Below are 20053 nucleotides of genomic sequence, written 5' to 3' on the forward strand. Positions count from 1 at the left end.
TTCTGGAAGTCTGTTCGTCATTTGCTAATTTTAGCAAAAAGTGGAGGAAAATATAACCCACAGTTAAAACTCTATAGGGGGCTGGCTTACCTCAGATACAGTCATGTTATCTTCAATTGCATATGGATCCTGAACCAAAACAAATAAATATCAATCAATATTTAACAATTTCATACATGTAAGATGTAAGTGGCCTCTTACAATATGCATGCATATTTTGAGACACATTCAATCTAGAACCTTGCAAACAAAAATGTCTTGACATAACAATAAAGTTAGAGGGCAATGCACAACAGATTGTCCATTAATTCATCCATTGGTGTACATACCATGTGATATTCTTCACACATCCCAAAGTCCCTCTGGAGAGTGAAATAAAGAGAACCTGGGAGCCTCTTTGGATCAGGGAGTACAATGGTACCTGTAATTATATTTTTAGTACTAAGAATAATGGTTTGAGCTACGATTCTGCAACTCAAGTCTATTTGTACTCTCAATGTGCCCAATTTTCAGCACATCAATGTATTCAAGGAATAAAAGGGAAAATAAAATTTGGTATAGTAATGGTGTTCTGCTTCAGATGTCTTTGCCAAGTTATATAGCAATCCAGTATTTACTTAATGTGCTGTTGACACAAACAAAAGTCAACCTTTTTATTTTGACAGTCTGTCCTGTCTGGATAGCTCTGTTCCCATCTGTGGTGTCTAACTGAAACTCTAGCTGCTCATAGGCCACCTGGACATGATCTAAACCCACCACTGTTGAGAATTAAGAACATACCAGTGATAAATCAAAATGCAGTATTATTTCATAATTGAACAAATACAAATTGTTAATACTAATTAAAATCCTGTATCGGAAGTGTTGTGTATGTAACCTGTTCCACCTTAAGAGAGCTTAAGCCTGTTCCACCTTAAGAGATGTACTACTTTCTCAGGCTGCTGTAGACGTAATACCGGGGGTGAACACACCGGTATATAAGCACTGTGCAGTAATCTTGTATTCAGTGTAGTCCCTACCTCCAACCAGTAAAGACCTGTTTTATTGTTACTGATTAAGTCTGAGTATTAATTACTTGAACAACTCACAGACTTAACACTGGCGACGAGTCAGGTTCTTACCCTGCGGCAGTTATTCCACGGCGGCTTCGTCCACAGACAGGACGTTGAAGAGAGGTTTCAAATCTCACCACCCCACTGGAAGCGACAGGCATTAGGACCCTGAAGCCTCCATCAGCGACTGAAAACTGGAGGACAGAAGACATCCTGCAGCTTCTTTTTCAACCTCGGTGGTGGGTAAGCCAAGCAGCGTTGGCTGCAAAGACAGGGCTGGGGGAAGTCGGAGGTAGAAGGGCCATCGATCGCAATCCCTGATAAGGGCCGCACTCGGGCTGAAAGGCGCAGCGTCGGCAGACACTGAAGGCGCGAGAGCCGCGGTGAAAAACGCGGGCCATCGATCGCGGCGGAGATAAGGGCCGCACTCGGGGCTGAAGGGAGATGGCGTCGGGGGACGGGTGAAGACCGCCAAGCGCGGGAAAACCGCCATTTTGTGGGCGGAGGACGACGGCAAGAGCGGGAAGCCGCCATCTTGGATAGCAGTAAAAAAAAAAAATCTGAGAAATTGCAAATCTGATAAAGTACTACAATGCCTAAACACGGGAATATTAGCAACTTTGATAGCGACATCGAAGATTGGGCCATATATGTTGAACGAGTTAAAAATTATTGTAAGGCCAATAAAATTCGTGAGGCTGATAAAGCACTAACATTATTAAATTTAATGGGTGCGAAGACATACGGGCAATTGAAACACCTGTTATCACCAGATGAACCGGCGGATAAGACGTTCGATGAGATTGTTACTGTCCTGAAAGATCATCTAAACCCCACGCCGCTGATGCTAGCGGAACGATTTAAATTTTACGACAGAAGGCAGCTACAGCATGAAAGCAATGCTGAATATTTGCTGGAATTGCGTAAATTAGCGAAATATTGCCAGTTTGGAACGGGACTGACAGATGCACTACAAGACAAATTTGTGTGTGGTTTATTTAAACAGGATACACAAAAGCGACTGCTCGAGGAGAATGAGCTGACGCTTGAGAAGGCGGTCACTATGGCAGCAGCACACGAAGCCGCAGCGAGAGGCACGGCAGTAATGCAGCTACGGTCACCGGAGCTCAGTGCACACAAATTGGGTGTGAGTTCTGGCAAATGTTATCGTTGTGGAAAGACAACGCATGATCAGAACCAGTGTTGGTTTAAAAACCAAGAATGTAGAACTTGTGGTAGGCTTGGACATATAGCTAGAGTATGCAGGTCAGGGAAGAAGACCAGCAACAAGAAGTCACCGCAAGGAAAATACGCAAAAGTACACAAGGTGGCCGAACAGGAGTCCGATTCAGATGCTAGCAGTAATGAACTGGCTGGCTTAAGCAGTATTGAACTGGCTAGCTTAAGGGTACTCAACGTTGGTAAGGGTGCAGACCTCCAGACAATTTGGGTTACTCTTCAGATAGAAGGAGTCCAAGTAAAAATGGAATTGGACACTGGATCGGCATTGTCGGTCATGAATAAGAAAGATTACAGAAGGTTATTCCAACATATTCCCCTACAGGATACGGAGATTATATTGACAACCTACACGGGGCAGAGAGTGTACCCCATCGGGACAATAAAGGTTGCAGTGGCCAACAAGGGCGAAGGAAGTCAAGTAATGGACTTATATGTGCTACCGGAGGGAGGTCCACCACTACTAGGCCGGGAGTGGTTTAGAAACATAAATATGGACTGGCATTCGCTAAAAGCCATAAAGAGTGAGAACTCGGTGCAGATAATCAGCCCAGACTCTAGAACTGATGATGGTAAGACCAACCCATGTGCAAAAGACAAAGTTTCAGCACAGAATTCCACTGAGCAACAACAACATAGTTTAACAGAGAATTCTGAGTCTGTCAAGTCTACTGATATGCACATTCTTGAGGGACACTGGGCTCGAACTCAACTCCATTTCAAACTACAACAGCAATTAGAACAAATGATTCGCCGTTTTGAGCAAGAGATGAATGAAATAAAAAAGTTCTTTGTTACAGAGTGGGAGAATCTGGAAAGGCAACAGAAGCAACTGATGGAGAAAATGGAGCAGGAGCACACCAACCATCTGCGCGAGGAGGCCGAACGAATCAAAGCTGATTCAGGTTCTGAAGGTGCGTGCCATAATCTGGTGTCAGAAGAGTTAACGGTCAGCCAACTCCTTCATATGCTGAGGGACAACACTCTGAAATGGGAAAAACTTGAACACGAGCTGCGATCTTCAAAGGAAAAGGGTTCGGAGCTCTCAAAAGTCATTGAGATGGCTGATGTGACGACACAGACTGAAACGACTGCAACAGAGCAGCCATTGGATGCCAAAAGTACGCTGACTCATGTCAATGTAGAACAACAGACCGCTGAAACAGCTGCTCCGGTAGAGGGATTGCATAGTCCGATCAATCAATCTCCAAAGGAAGTTGAAGTATTAAAATCACAAATGAGGTCACTAGTAAACGACTTGCTGAAAGCCCAGAAAAAGCTGGATGCAGAGGTACACATGAAGAAGTCTCTTCAGGAAAGATGTCTGGATTTGGAACAAGAGCTGGCTAACGTCCAGCTGGGTATGGAGGAAATAGACGACCCTCTCGCTGACCTGTCGGACGACTCCGAATATTACTATGTCCTGTCCTGCCCAACTTGTAACTTCGACTCCCACCATACAGAAATCATGGAGGAGCACCGAAAGTCTACGGAACATCGGGAGAAGGTGGCTCTACTACGAAAAAAGGAGGAAGAGAAGGAGGAACTGCGCATGCAGCTGGCAGCTGTGGCAGCTGACAATGGAGCCCAGAGAGTCTCCAAGAAGCAGAAAAGGAAAAGTAAAAACAGAAGATGACCCATCTGAACCATTATCACCTCTACCAGATCACACACGTGGTCCCTCCGAACGGAGCCAAATCAGTTCGGAAGTTCAAGCTGTTAAATCCATGAAAGGACTATTGAATGAGTAACGTGAACCGACTACACCACAGAGATTGAATCTGTGAACTGTTTTCCGCAGAGACTGAATCTGTGATATGTTACGTTAAACATGAAGTTATATATGTATATATGTTATTACGTTATGTTAAATGGGGGGGGTGACTATAAAGCTAAGAAGGGAGGAGTGTTGTGTATGTAACCTGTTCCACCTTAAGAGAGCTTAAGCCTGTTCCACCTTAAGAGATGTACTACTTTCTCAGGCTGCTGTAGACGTAATACCGGGGGTGAACACACCGGTATATAAGCACTGTGCAGTAATCTTGTATTCAGTGTAGTCCCTACCTCCAACCAGTAAAGACCTGTTTTATTGTTACTGATTAAGTCTGAGTATTAATTACTTGAACAATTCACAGACTTAACAGGAAGTGCTTCCTGAAGCTAAATACTATTCCCATCATATTAAGCTATTACTATAGAACTGCAGTATCCATAATGAGTGTGATCCTTTCTGTTGCCCATATGGAATGTGACACATCATGAAAAAAATTTACAATTAAGTGTTCAATTTAAACGATATATTGCCACATATTGCCTCCATATTAACACAAATTATTCACCTTTATTAAAATGAGTTAATTATTTAGGGAGCTGATCTATTTGATTTCAGATTAATGGGCACCATTCTAACTAGCAAGGGTTGACAAAAACAATACAACATGAGTAGGTTTTGTCGACAGAAAGTGGAGGCAGATGCAAGATTTTTTAATATATTATATACAATTCCTCTTACTCACACCTATTTCCTATTGTTATGATAACTTTGATGACATTGGCAACACTTAAGAGGTTAATGCCTGAAGCATAATGGCGGCACCTACTTTTGTGATAACACTGATATCCCTACTATTCAGTCGTCCCACCATTAGTGACGCGCGTCGCGCACACCTGCTTGCCATTTTGTCCTGTTACTTTTTTTAGCTGTATTTGTTGTAACATTTCCTCCTACTAAGTATGAATAAGACCACAGAAGATTCTTTATCCTTCTATATCTCAAGGGACGATGGGAATAACTAGACATTAACACCACCTCAAAGATGCGAGAGCTGTTGTACTTCTACTTTTGTTTGCTGACCCCCAAGCAATGACTACAACTTGAAATAATTCTATAGTGTAATTATGTGTAAAAACTGCTCCGATTTCTTAAGTTTTTAGTTCTGGCTAGAGATCTTGTTGCATCCATGTATAATAAGACACAGACTGCGGAGAACGGTACAACAGGTGTTTACTCAACGTGGCTCACACTGCAACTGCCTGTACAGATTACTACTCAGTGCTATATACAGGTGTGGTCACTGCCGGTACTACAGTATACATGAGCTGTAAAAGGAAATGCCGGTTTTCAGCATGCACAGCGCATGCGCTGAAAACCGGCATTTCCTCTCCTCTAACCCAAGAGGTGAAGAGGCTAGCGCGTGTGCTGTAGGGGGTAGCACGTGCGTCTTGGATTTCCTCTGTTTTGGGGGATTTGCGCATGTGTAAAGGCCTCCGGTCTTTACGCTTGTACAAAGCACACGTAAGTATTTATTTTTACAGGTAAGTGGTGTTTTAGTGCAATTTAGAATTTTTTTTCCCACAGGTTTATTATTTTAAAGAATCTACAATAAGGTAAGTTTAGTTTTAGACCCTTTTTTTAAAAATTTATTTTTTTCAAAAAAAAATATTATTGTTTAAATTATTTTTTTAAACTTATTTATACTTAATTTAATGATTGGGATGTTTTTTAATTTTTAATTTAAAGTTTAAATAGTGTTTTGGGCCCCCGTAGTTTTCATGAGTTTGACAGCTCTTACTGTCAAACTGATGAATGAGTTTCCCCTCCCCTGATTGGCTGCACAGTGCTCACCTGATCCCAGCCGGCACATCGCACTAACTATGCCGCTGGATCAGGTTAGCACAGCGTGCCGACAGCTGAACCGGGCCTGTGAAAGGAAATGCAAGCAGGCCCGGGCTTCAGATGTCGGCGCGCGGGGTGAGTGCAGATCGGGGGCTTGCACGCGCGGCAAGCCCCCGATCTAATTTCAGGGCCATTGAGTCCATGAATGGACCAGCAAAATCAATATGCACCCGTTGCCATGGAGATGAGGGCCACTCCCATGGGTGTAGAGGGGCCTGTGGTGGTGCATTTTGGACTTTCTGGCATCCTGAGCAGCTCTTGGTCAGGTCCTCGATTTGTTTATCGATTCCCGGCCACCACACATAAGCCCTGGCTAGGCTTTTCATTTTTACCCCTCCCAGATGACCCTCATGAAGCTCATTGAGCACTCTATCCCTTAACTTGGGTGGAATTACCACTCGGGATCCACACATCAAGGTCCCCCGGCACACTGACAGCTGTTCTCTCCTTGTCGAGAATGCTGGCAACAGTGAGTCGCCATGTGCTGGCCATCCCTTCACCGTCAAATCATATACCCGAGACAGTGTCGGGTCATTTCGGGTTTCCTTTTTGATACAAGCGTTAGTTACCGGTAGGTATTCAACTATAGTCGAATGGAATATTTCGACAAGATCCACTGCTGGTGCTTCCGCCACAGTAGGCAGTGGCAGGCGTGATAGCCCATCAGCATTTCCATGCTGTTTCGTGCCCTTATATTCAATCTCATAGTGGTGCGCCCCTAGAAAAAGTGACCATCTTTGTAGTCATTGCACAGTCATCACCGGAACGCCCTTCTTCGGATTAAAAATGGAGACAAGAGGCTGGTGATCAGTCAGCAAGGTGAATTTCTGCCTGTGCAGATAGTGATTGATCTTTTTCACTCCCCACACTAGGCTGAGGGCCTCCCTGTCAATCTGGGCGTAGTTACGCTCGGCTGAGGTTAGTGATCGTGACGCAAAGGCTATTGGCCTCTCTGAGCTGTCCGAGAATTTGTGCGACAGCACCGCTCCAATGCCGTAGGGTGACGCATCACATGCCAACCGAATTGGTAATGCTGGGTTGTAATGGGCCAATACCTCTTTCGATGTGATTAGTGTTTTGCTCTTCTGGAAAGCTCGTCTACATTCGTCACTCCACTTCCATGGCACCCCAGTTTGCAGTAGGGTATTCAGTGGGTGTAGTATTGTAGACAAATTTGGCAAGAACTTATGGTAGTAGTTTACCAGCCCGAGGAACGACCTCAGTTGTGACACATTTTCCGGTGCTGGAGCCTTGACTACTGCCTCAATCTTCTCTGGGGACTTATGTAACCCCTCTTTATCGATAACGTGGCCACAATACGAGATCTGTTTTCTAAAAAACTTGCATTTGGGGCGGTTAGCTCGGAGCCCATATTCCTGCAATCTAGTGAGCACCTGCTCCAGGTTGGCAAGGTGATCACTGTCATTTTCGCCCGTGACCAGGATGTCGTCCAAATAACACTGGGTCCCTGGGATCCCTTGCAGGACTTGTTCCATTGCCCTCTGCCAAATAGCCGAAGCTGATGCTACCCCGAATACCAGCTGGTTGTATTGGTAGAGACCTTTATGGGTGTTGATTGTGAGGTATTTTTTTGATGCTTCTTCTACCTCCATTTGCAGATACGCCTGGGCCAGATCAATCTTAGTGAAGCGTTTCCCTCCAGATTGCGAGGCGAAAATATCTTCAATCCACGGAAGTGGATATTGTACGGTGTGAAGGACCGAGTTCACTGTTACCTTAAAGTCCCCACAGATGCGAACCTTCCTTGGTTCCCCAGGCGTGCTGCTCAACGACTTTTTCATCACAGGGACGATGGGTGTAGCCCACTCGCTCCAGTCTACCTTGGACAGTACACCTGAACGTTCCAGACTCTCCAGCTCTGCTTCAACGGCTGGGTGGATCGCATAAGGTACCGGTGTGGCCTTAAAAAATTTTGGGCTTGCGTTTTCTTCAATTTTAATCGTCGCTGTCATGCCTTTTAGTATTCCGAGTCCTTGCTGGAACACTTCTTTCGCGTCAGTTAGGATCTTTGACAGTCACCCAGGTGTGACGTCGTCATCCTTTTTGTCAGCCACAGTCAGTGCCTGTATGGAATGCCAATCCAGTTGTATTTTCCGGATCCATTCACGTCCCAGTAATGGTGGTCCTCCATCTTGCAATACATACAGGTCTAGTTTTGGTGTTTCCTTACCGTTATATATAACGGTCACCCTTATTTTTCCTTTGGGGTAGACTTTTTGCCCCGTGTATGTCTTCAAAATAATTTTTGTGTCTCTCAAGGGTATGTGTGAGAATAGCCGCTCGTAGTCCCGTCGGTTTATGACTGTTAGGGCTGATCCTGTGTCCAATTCCATCTTTACTTGGACTCCTGCTAACTTGAGAGTGACCCAAATGGTTCGGTGATCCTCCGTTGTGATCACATTATGTAGTTTCAGACAACTCAGTTCCCTGCTTTCGGAGTCGTTATCACTCTTTTGTTCGTCTGAACTATTCTCCGTCATCTTATGTACCTTCTGGTACTTTCCTTTGATAGGTTTCTTATTGCTGGTTTTCTTTCCCGACCTGCAGACTCGTGCTATGTGTCCTACTTTTCCACACTGTCTGCACACTTTGTCTTTGAACCAGCAATCATGTGTTGTTCTGCCGCAGCGATAGCACTTCTCTGTTCTGCATGACATTTCGCTTGTGCCATATTCTTGCGGTCTCTGTTGTATCTCTGCAGCGCCCCGTGCTGCTGCTTCATATGATACCGCAATGCTGAAAGCCTTTTCCAGCGTAAGGTCCTTTTCAGATAAAAGCCGTTTCTGGGTTCCTTCACTTTGAAGCCCACACACAAACTTGTCCCTTAAGGTATCTGCCAGTCCCGCTCCAAACTGGCAGTGTTTCGATAGTTTGCGCAGTTCTGCACAGCATTGCTTTCATCCTTATGCTGGTTCCGTTTGTGAAACTTGAATCTTTCTGCTATCAGCAGCGGTGTGGGGTTTAAATGTTCCTTTAGTATCGTTACTATGTCTTCAAAACTCTTTTCCATTGGCTTCGTTGGGGTTACTAGGTTTTGTAATAAACCATACGTCTTTGCACCCATTAAATTTAACAATACCGACGCTTTCTTGTCATCTGACACCTCATTTGCCTTGCAGTACACCTCTATTCGTTCGACATATGTAGTCCAATCTTCGACTTCATTGTCAAATGCGGTGATACTGCCACTCTTCGGCATTTTGGGTGTGGTTTAAAATGGCGTCTCCCAATGGCTTAAAATGGCTTTTCCCGCGCTTTCCTTTCTCCCCCGCTGCTGCCAACGCCGCTCCCGGCGGTTCTCGTGGCAATGGCGGCGCCCTGTAGGTTTTGCGCGCTTCTCCTGCGCTGCTGCCAACGCCGCTCTCGGCGGTCCTCGTGGCAATGGTGGCGCCTCGCGGGTTTCTGCACATCTCTCTCTCCCTCTCTCCGACACTGCTCGGCCCCTGAACACCGGCTGCGCCCTGTGCGCTCTGCCCTCTCTCTCTCTCCCCCGTCGACGCTGCTCGGCCCTTTGCTGTGCCGCTCGGTCGGGCTCTAGCCCGCCGCTGTCCGGGAAGGGTCTGCGCACTACCTGTTGCCAGCCCGTTTCGCTGGACCACCTCGACTGGAAAGCCAAGCCTGGCTCTCGACAGCCTCCCCCGCAATTCTCGAGTCTCTGCTGGATGACTGGGCGGTTGCCCGTGGTCGACGCCCGAGTCTCTGGCCTTGACCTCCAATCCACTGATCTCCAGGAACGAATCCCCGGGAGGTGATGCAGAGTTGCAGGTAGGTTCGAACCTGCCTCGTCGCCAATGTTGCATACGTGTATAATAAGACACAGACTGCGGAGAACGGTACAACAGGTGTTTACTCAACGTGGCTCACACTGCAACTGATCTGTACAGATTACTACTCAGTGCTATATACAGGTGTGGTCACTGCCGGTACTGCAGTATACATGAGCTGTAAAACATAGTTCCCCCCTTAAAGGTATATACATTACAGCCTAATTCTAATTTTAATATTATACCCTCTTGATCTGAATTCCCCCACCAGAGGAAATAGTTTATCTCTATCTAACCTATCAAATCCCTTTATCATTTTAAACACATGTATCTCATTGCTGTTTGTGAGAACTTGCTGTGTGACAATTGGCAGCTGTGTTTGTCTACATTAAAACAGTGACTACACTTCATTCACTATAAAGCACGTTGGAACATTGTAATGCAGTGGGTCAGTAGATGGTGATCAGCAGGAGATTTCCTTGACTTTGATTAACCTGAAGATATGAGATTTCATGGGATTTTTGTGAGCACGACTATGTCAGCCTGTTTCTTGACTAGTCTGAGGGACGGCGTTCTTACCTTGAGCACCAGCCCCAGATGTTGACGGGGCTAAGACTGTCTGAGGCAATGCCTGGGCTGTTGCCAATCAGTTATTGAACATTGTGGTGAATGAGTTTACAACTGCCAGATGTTTTGGCCACTTCAGAGTCAGAGTCACTTCAGGCATTAAGAGTCAATTAGTGTGTGTGTGAGACTAGAGTTAAATGTAGGTCAGAACGGCCAGTTGAGTTTTTACAATTCAGATGCTTTCCTGGTGCAAACCCACAAATTACTAGATTTATTGGATACAATTTCATAACTTGCAATGGTGGGTTTTGAACTCACAATCTCTGGGTTGCTAGGCTTGTATCATAAACTATAGGGTACCATACTTTTCAAAGCTGATGATACCATAGCCATAGAAATATAGAAAATGTTTCCACATTGCCCAGTGGAATCTAAAATTGGATTCTACTAATATTATATGCATTAACCAAGCTAAACCCATCTATAGTACACTACCTGTCAATATATACTAGGACATGTTTTTCACAAATTATATACAAATCCAAAATCATCTTGTTCCTTATATAAATGAAGAAGGCAAGATTGTAATGGAGAACGAAGATATAGTAGGGATACAATACTGAATAAGTACTTTGCCTCAGATTTTACTGGGATATTGGGATTATAGAACCACTTGAGGTGGGTTTTGAATAGTTGGTAGAAATTATTATTTAAAGAGAAATGGTATTAAAGAGGTTACTCAAATTTAATCAGACAAATCACCAGGACCTGATGATTTACATTTTAGGTACAGAGGGAAGATACTATAATTTTCCAGAATTCTGTCGACAGTATAAATTGTGCTAGAGGACTGAGGGGTGCAAAAAAAGGAGACTGAGGTAGGCCGGGAAATTATAGACCAGTTAGTCTTACTTCAGTTGTTAGTAAGTGTGGTAAACCACTTTTATCGTTCACTATCGTTACACTATAGTTATCACTGTTGTATTGTTCTCACTGTTCTCACTGTTGTATCACTATACGAGGTCGCCTCTTGTCGCGCTGTTATACCTGGGCTGACCACCTCCGACTCCGCCCATGGCTCCACCTACCTGTCCAGGTATAAAGGTAGTCGACTGGCTGGTATTCCTCCTTGTTGGACCCGATCACCCACGAGGGTGGGCTCTGTTATTTAGTCAATAAAAACCTTTAGTTACGTTCCTAACTCGTCGCTTTTTATTGGACGAATTGATAGGTATATCAGTAAGTTACTAGAGTGTATAATAGTGGATGAAATTATTAACCACTTGGAAAAACATTAGTTAATCAGGGCCAGCCAACATGGATTGCTAAAAACCATCTCATGCATGACTAACCATAGAGAATCATATCAGGAAATGATGAAAAGAGAAGGCTGAGGGGTAACTTAATAGAGGTCTTTAAAATTATGAAAGGTTTTGATAGAGTAGACACAGAGAGAGTGTTTTAACTTGTGGGGAAGAGCAAAACTAGAGGTTATCAATATAATATAATCACCAAGAAATTAAATAGGGAATTCAGAAGAAACTTTTTTACCCAGACAGTGGTGAGAATGTGGAACTTGCTACCACAGGGAGTGGTTGAAGTGAACAGTATAGATACATTTAAAGAGAGGCTAGAAGAGGAAGAAGAGTATAGAGGGTTATGCTGATAGAGTTAGATGAGGAAAGATGGAAGGATGCTCGAGTAGAGCATAAACGCTGGCGTGGACTGGTTAGAAACATAGAACATAGAAAAATAGGAGCAGGAGTAGGCCATTCGGCCCTTCAAGCCTGCTCCGCCATTCAATATGATCATGGCTGATCCTCTATCTCAATACCACATTCCCGCTCTCTCCCCATACCCCTTGACACCTTTTGCATCTAGAAATCTATCTATCTCCTTCTTAAATATATTCAGTGAATTGGCCTCCACAGCCTTCTGTGGTAGAGAATTCCACAGGTTCACCACCCTCTGAGTGAAGAAATTTCTCCTCATCTCAGTCCTAAATGTCCTACCTCGTATCCTGAGACTGTGACCCCTTGTTCTAGACCACCCCCAGCCAGGGGAAACATCCTCCCTGCATCCAGTCTGCCTAGCCCTGTCAGAATTTTATACGTTTCAATGAGATCTCTTCTCATTCTTCTAAACTCTAGTGAATACAGGCCTAGTCGACCCAATCTCTCCTCATACGACAGTCCTGCCATCCCAGGAATCAGTTTGGTGAACCTTCGCTGCACTCCCTCTATGGCAAGTATATCCTTTCTTAGGTAAGGAGACCAAAACTACACACAGTACTCCAGGTGTGGTCTCACCAAGGCCCTGTATAACTGTAGTAAGACATCCTTGCTCTTGTACTCAAATCCTCCTGCAATGAAGGCCAACATACCATTTGCCTTCCTAACTGCTTACTGCACCTGCATGTTTACTTTCAGTGATTGGTGTACAAGGACACCCAGGTCCCTCTGTACATCAACATTTCCCAATCTATTACCATTTAAATAATACACTGCCTTTCTGTTTTTCCTACCGAAGTGGATAACTTCACATTTATCCACATTATACTGCATCTGCCATGTATTTGCCCACTCACTCAACTTGTCTAAATCGCCTTGAAGCCTCTTTGCATCCTCCTCACAACTCACAATCCCACCTAGTTTTGTGTTGTCAGCAAACTTTTTAAACCTGTTCCATCTCCAGCTTTTTCCAGTTCTGACGAAGGATCACCGACCTGAAACGTTAACTCTGTTTCTCTCTCCACAGATGCTGCCTGACTTGCTGAGTATTTCCAGCATTTTCTGTTTTTATTTTTCAGATTTCCAGCATCCACAGTATCTTGCTTTTGTATTTGGAAATATTACATTTGGTTCCCTCATCCAAATCATCATTGATATATATTGTGAATAGCTGGGGCGAATGGGCTGTTTGTGTACTGTATATCCTATGTAATCTTATGTACATTTTTTTAAGTAACAGAAAAGATATATGAAATAAATGCCCTGGATATGCTTAATATAGATTTTCAAACATCATTTGATAATGTACTAAATAAGAGATTAATGGCAAAGATAATGCCATATGGAATTGAGGAAAATGCGACTATGCTTGTTAAAGGGTAGAAAGCAAAGCCTAGGGGTAAAAGGAAGTTTCTTGGACTGAAAGATGTGGTAAGTTGTATTCCACAGGGGTGTGTGTTAGGTTGCTCTCATTTACTATATGCATAAATAATGCGGGCTTAGGAATTGAGGGAATAATACCGAAATTTACTGATTGGGTGGGGGGGTTATGGCAAGTTGTGATGAGGATTGTGAAATACAACAGGAGGGCATAGATAGACTAAGCAGGATAGGCAGATAGAGGAAAATATGAAGTAATATGTTTCAATACATGTCAGCTTTGGCTCAGTAGTAGCACTCCCACTTCTGAGTGCCATGAGATTTTTTATGACCATCTGAAAGGACAGCTAAGGCCTTGGTTTAATATCACATCTGAAAGACAGCACCTCACTCCTTCAGTACTGCACTGAAGTATCAGCCTAGATGATATGTTCCAGTCTCTGAAAGTGGATGGGGTTGAATCTACAACCTTCTGACTCAAAGACAAGAGTGCTACCACTGAGCCAAGGCTGACACTTATGGCATGAAACTGAGGTCATGAGGAGATTCCAAGGGGTCTGTGGGATCATCCAATTTCTTTCTGTCTAGGGTCAGGCATACTGCTGCCACACGCACAAGATCTTCAAAATTTTGTATTCTATGTTTTTCTGTATTTTTAACTTACTAGCATACTATTTCTGTTGCTAACTTTTTTTGGATAGCTGCTGCTAGTTCGGAAGTTAGGATGGGGAGTACTCGGGAGTGTGTTGGTATTTGTAAAGGGTCCCCGACACAGAAACATTTCAAAACCCCTGGTGTTGACAGTAATTGTCAGCAGGCTATTTAACTGTGGACGGCATCACAACTGAGCACATCTAAATATATGCACTTTCAGGGTGGGTCATTGGACAGCTACGAGGAGCAGGAATCCTGGCAAATTTTGCCTTGCCTAAGCTGGGCACACAGTGGCCAATTGTAATATCATCTACCACCACCACCTGCTGAGATCAGCTAACTCAGCACAGAGTGGTGATTGCATTTTGGACCTTCCTGTTCTGTAAGGTTCAGATACTCATTGGTTAAATTTGCTCAGCCATTGGGAAATCCTAACAAACAGGGAGTGAAATATTGAAAAAAATTCTTGTTTACAGAAATATCAATCGAAATAAAACCATTTTCCCTCTGGTGCTATATTACAATGGAAAAGTAACATCATAACTCAGTTTAAATTATTTTGGTTTAAAAATTTACCCCACTCAATTATTAAAATTTTAAGTTTTTAAAATTAATTTATTTCAGTTAAAGCATTCCCAAAATATCAAAAATAAAATATGCCATGGCTAACTGTGGTATATGACAATACTTGTGGATACCTATGAAACAGATCGTAACCCACGTATGACTGTTAATCAACAACAACAACCTGCATTTATATAGTGCCTTTAACATAGTAAAATGTCCCAAGGTGCTTCACAGGAGTGTTATCAAACAAAATTTGACAAATCAGCTTAACTTGTGGAGATACTTATCACATGTTGTGATCCCCTGATTTAAGAAAGACTTGCATCTTTCATGATGTCTCAAAGTGCCTTATAGCCAGCGAAGTACTTTAGAAGTGTCGTCACTGTTGTAATGTAGCAAATGCAGCATTTGAGGAACAGCAAGATCCCACAAACAGCAATGTGATATTGACCAGATAAACTGCTTTTTTTTATGATGCTGGTTGAGGGATAAATATTGGCCAGGATGCCGGGGAAAACTCCGCTGCTCTTTCTTCGTATAGTGTCATGGGATCTTTAACATCCACCCAAGAGGGTAGATGAGGCCTTGGTTTAACATCTCATCCGAAAGACAGCACGACACCGCCGACAGTTCAGCACTTCCTCAGTACTGCACTGGAGTGTCAGCCTGGATTTTTGTGCTCAAGTCTCTGGAGTGGGACCTGAACTCACAACCTCATGACCCAGAGGCAAAAGTTCTACCAACTGAGCCACAGCTGACATTTATGTGGAGAAAAACCTAGATGCATAAATCTTATTTTATTGTTATGACATCAGAATGACAAATTACATCATAAAGCAGCTAGAACTGCTTTTCCTGACCTACAAAAGCTCATTAATATTCATCTTTTATAGTTGAAAATATTCTACAATTGTTATAAAAAAGAACATACCCTAGACAGCAGTGTGGTATGATAAGCACACCCACTCACAAGTGTGATCATAACCCACTCATTTATTATCTCATCTGCCTCACTGGTGGAGATATTCATCATGACATAGTTGGCTGTGTCATGTGATCCTTTTATATTTCTTTGCTGGGAATGACATCAGTACTCATGATGTTGGAAGTGGGCTGTGATGATCCACACTACACCAAACTGTATTTTGTGCTTTTCATTACATCTCCTCTAAACACAACTGTGTAAATTTTGCATAAATAACAACTATTTAAAAGTATTAACTTTTTAAAATTTAAACTCTGAAGGCAGTTAAGTTGCTTTATGATGTCATGAGAAAGCTGCTGACATCAGATCAGTAAATTGTGACATAATTAAAAATATTTTCACTTTGGATAAGGAAACTTGTAAATAATGTAAATATGTAAATACTCCCCATTTGTTTAATGAGACTAAATTCTTGTTAAGAACAAACCATTCCTCTTATCAGGAAAACTTTTTCAGTTCCAATGTACAGACTGTGATGGAAAAGAGTGAGATATCTAGCTGCTAATTAACCCGTATATTGTGTTGTAGCTTTTAGAACATTATTATGATGTGTTCTGTAGGTTTCTCCAGTGGGAAGTGTGTCATTTAGAAGCAATATAACCTGATATGTCAATTCTGGGATCAATCAATCAATCACAGTGCAAAGGTGAATTTCTGATAAGAACAATTCCTAATACAAGCAAGGTTTTTCTTGGCAAGTTGAACTTGCTCTATGCAGGAATTGACTGTATGTACACTGTGAATAAAGACAGTAGCTACTCAGTGTAATACCCCGATATAATAAATTGATTATACTCCCTTCACTGAGAAACTGAACATAAATGTGTATGTTATGGTGTCTTTATAACTTGGCCCTTTGCTTGTATGATACTATTGTATGGCACATAATGGCTATATTGTATCATGCAGGCTTTGCTACAAAGGTTACTGAGTTGTCTGAAATATGGAACTGTAAAAGAAAATATTTTCTGATGCGTTTTGCAAGATATATGATTCTAAAGTGCTGCCTGTATGGCAATTCCACTCATCCATACTCAAATGTGCTGTTTTATAAAATAGTAGTATGTGGACTTGCACCTGTAAATCCTCACATTTCACGTTCCCAATCTCATCTGCATCATTAGGGGAAGGGAAGGTTGGGGCTATTTCCTATCCATAGAGAAGGGGGGAAATCATCACATGTGTTGCACACCTCCTAGCAACATGGGAACAGTTTGCCTTCCCACCCTCTTAGCTCACAAATAGTGCATGCCCCAAGACTTTAAGAAAATGATATATATGATACAGTATTTTAAAATATTCTGTGCTGTTACATTTTGTGTTATAACATACATTTTGAGCTCTTTCATAAATTTATATTTATATTTGTTTATATGAGCTCAGCTCATCTGATAACACTTTTCACCTCTGAGTCTGTAGGCTGTGGGTTCAAAGCCTTCCTGTAAGACTTGAACAGGTTATAATCTGGGCTGACAGCTAGATGAGATGCTCAACCGAGTCTCCCTGTCCTGGTGGGTTATTTTGGGAGTTCTCCACGTTGGCTAACAGTTGTGCAGGAGCAGATGAAGTGTTCTTCATTCCCTTGCTCCTTGTGGGACCGTATTCCTGTGTTTGTGGACACAGCAGTGGCTGCACTTCAAAGTAAATCACTGTACTTTTGGGATGTTTTTGAGAAGGCTGATTAATTGTTAAATGCAAAAATCGATGATGTTTTAAAGTGGGCCTGTGTTTAAAAATGCTGTTATTTCCGCCGCGCCACTATGAATATTTGGAATAATGTGAATATTTCTAACAACCAATAAATATTTATGATCAGGAGTGAGTAGCTGCTCCCCGCTCCCTGGCGGTGTCACGTGCCTATGCCTTCCTTTCCGGAACCCTAGAGGCGGAAATCTCCGAAAGTAGCCGATCGTCCGGCTTTGCGGACTGAGGAGGAAGGTACGCCATTACTGCACCGTGTTTTATTATCCGTCTCCATCCTGACCATGGAGACTGGAACCACCGGCTGCTGACCCGGCCGGCGGCTGCCTTGTCTTCTGAGCTTTGGCCTGACTCTTTTATTTTTTGTGATTCGCAGGACAGAAGAAAAGGGGGAGAAGGGGAAAAAAATTAAAAAAAATACACCTTCAGGAGGAGCCAGTCCTTCCAGGGTAAGGGACGCCCTGACGTGTTTCTGATCACATTCGCGCGGAGAGTCGGATACCCGGGAGAGAGAGAGGGAGAGGGGGGATCAAGTGTGGAAAGAGCCCGCTTTCTTTGTAAGCCAAAGGGGAGGAAGGTGGGTGAGCGAGCAGCGCAGGCCGGTCGGCCGGCTCCGGGGCAGTGAGCAGAGGAGCAGCGCCGCCGCCGGCGCCTCCCCGTCGGGAGAAGATTCCTTTAAAGATCCGCCGCCGCGTGTGTGACTTGCAGCCCTCTCTGCCCGAAAGCTGGGCGAGGGAGTTGGAGCGGTTGGGGCCCACAGGCCCAGGCCCCATACTCGCACACCCGGCCTTGGCCCCTCACTCTATGCCGGAGAGAGAGAGGGAGAGGAGGCCCCAGCTGCTCTCCTAAAGTCTCTTGTCTGTTTAAGTTTCTGTTTACTGGGGGTTGGTGTGTGTGTGTGTGTGTGTGTGTGTGTGTGTGAGAGGGGAGGAGGGAGGTGGACAGGCTTAAGGTTTCAGACTGTTTGTGCAAGTTGCAGCCAGCCAGGCCCCTGCGCCTTGGATGTGACCATATGGGAGTTGTGGCGCTGGTAAAAGTGGAATGTAACACCCCCCCTCTCTCTCCCCGGGCTGGGGGTGGGGGGATCTGGGCCTGGTGATCCGTGTTCCAGTCGGTGTTAGCTGTACTTTTTATATTAATATATCGCCACCCCCTTCTCGTGTGTGTGTGGCGCGGCTGTCGGGAGTTACTGCGTTTGCAGCGTGAGCCTGAACTGACACGTTTTGTGCTGGAGGGAAAAAAAAACGCCGGTAAAAGAAGAACCATGTGCGGATGGTGGTTTGGGTCTGAGGAGCATGGCGCAACTCAGTGAGTCACTGTCACCTCCACACACACACACACACACACACACACTGCTGCCGGCTCACACTGCAAAAAAAATCATACACTTCATCGCTGCTATTAAATGAGAATTTAATTTTTTAACTATATATAGATATGCATACAGCACCCGGGGGGGTGGAATTGCCATGTGACCCGATTTTTTAAAGTGAGGGCATGGTTTTAAAGCGGAAGTGTAATAAAGTTTTAACCATTTTTGGGAAATGCGTTTAGCAAGCATTAGGCCAAGTAGCAGCAACCTTGAACAGTGGCGTAATGGTGTATTGCTCGGATCGTGCAACAGCAATTTGTTGGTAGACTTAAAATAGCAAGAGTTTTTTTTTTAAGGTCGTGCACAGCGAACTTATTTAGAAAGTACTCGGTTCGATTCCTGTTTTTTTAAATCCTCGATTTTTTTTCTCTCTCTCTCCACGTTGAAGTTATAATGTGGGGCAATCTTGTAGATGAGTTTGAGGGGCCGGGGAGGTGATGGGGAGAAGAAGCTGTATCGAGTTCATCTGAAATTACACTTAATTTCGACCGTGCGTAGCGAGGAGCCGGTGTGCGTAAATTTAATACTGCTAGCAAAAATCAGATCATCATTGCTGATCTAAAGTTGTTTTATGGCATCTTGTGTTGTGAAGTTTCGCCCAAAACGATGAGAGGAAATGCTTGGCCTCGTTATTAGGCATTTAAATTCGGCACTACGACTCCAGTGTACAAGTTTTTTCTTGGCTAATTTGACCATGGCACTGAAATAGCGGAAAAAGTGAATTATGTTTAATATATAGTGAAGTAGTTATAAGATGGAAATTAGAAATTAAGATATGGCCGTCGGATTGAACGTGTACTCATTTCGATTCATGTTTATAAATATTTGATTTTTGAAAGTTTGAAATTAATGCTGTGGTCTGTTTGATTAGCTTTTTTTTGTTGCATAAGGGCATGTAACGGTGCGAATATACGGAGGTTTAAAACACCGTTCGTTTATATTACAAAATTAAATGAATTTGCAAGCATGCGGCAAATCTCTTTGCATGCACATAGGCCTGTTAACTTTTATCGGCATGTTCCACATGGGCTCAGTGCTGCTCCCTGGCAGTGGGTGTGGTTTTGGTGTTCATTACAATTTGTGGCTTTCTCTCTGCACTGCAGTAACAGGCTGTAAGGTCTAATAATCGTCTGGCACCACTTGCATGAGAGAATGTTCTGTGTCTCGTAGAGTAATGGCACTAACTGATCATAGCTTTAGATATAAGATTATTACTAAAGGCCCCTTTTCTGTTTGATCAGTTATATATGTTGAAGTGTAATTTGTATAATTTTGGACATGCCAATAGCCATTTCTAGACTGGGAAGGATTGAAGGAGTAACTAGATAGAATTTTTTGGTGGTTA

At 43.5% G+C, this 20053-nt stretch overlaps 1 protein-coding gene and 1 long non-coding RNA gene across 10 annotated transcripts in view; one reads left to right on the forward strand and one right to left on the reverse strand.

Annotated features, from left to right (window-relative positions):
* Window positions 1-20053, reverse strand: part of LOC147115692 (uncharacterized) — an 89196-nt gene that overhangs the window by 60036 nt on the left and 9107 nt on the right. Inside the window, exon 2 of the long non-coding RNA XR_015078668.1 lies at window positions 91-129. This is a non-coding gene — a long non-coding RNA (uncharacterized LOC147115692). The remainder of the gene's footprint in view (window positions 1-90; window positions 130-20053) is intronic.
* The window catches only part of LOC147115693 (eukaryotic translation initiation factor 4 gamma 1-like), a 123602-nt gene continuing 120933 nt past the window's right edge, over window positions 17385-20053 (forward strand). For 6 of the 9 annotated variants that reach the window (XM_085990161.1, XM_085990168.1, XM_085990160.1 and 3 more), the window contains exons 1-2: window positions 17385-17573; window positions 17713-17785. The gene's annotated coding sequence lies outside the window, so the exon portion shown is untranslated. Of the gene's footprint in view, window positions 17574-17712; window positions 17786-18314; window positions 18645-19197; window positions 19219-20053 lie in introns of those variants that run through there. The other 3 variants (XM_085990170.1, XM_085990164.1, XM_085990165.1) reach the window with 3 other exon arrangements.

Source organism: Somniosus microcephalus, chromosome 6 (genome assembly GCF_052327205.1).
Source record: "Somniosus microcephalus isolate GS21.2 chromosome 6, FLI_Smic_1.0, whole genome shotgun sequence".
Taxonomy (NCBI): domain Eukaryota; kingdom Metazoa; phylum Chordata; class Chondrichthyes; order Squaliformes; family Somniosidae; genus Somniosus; species Somniosus microcephalus.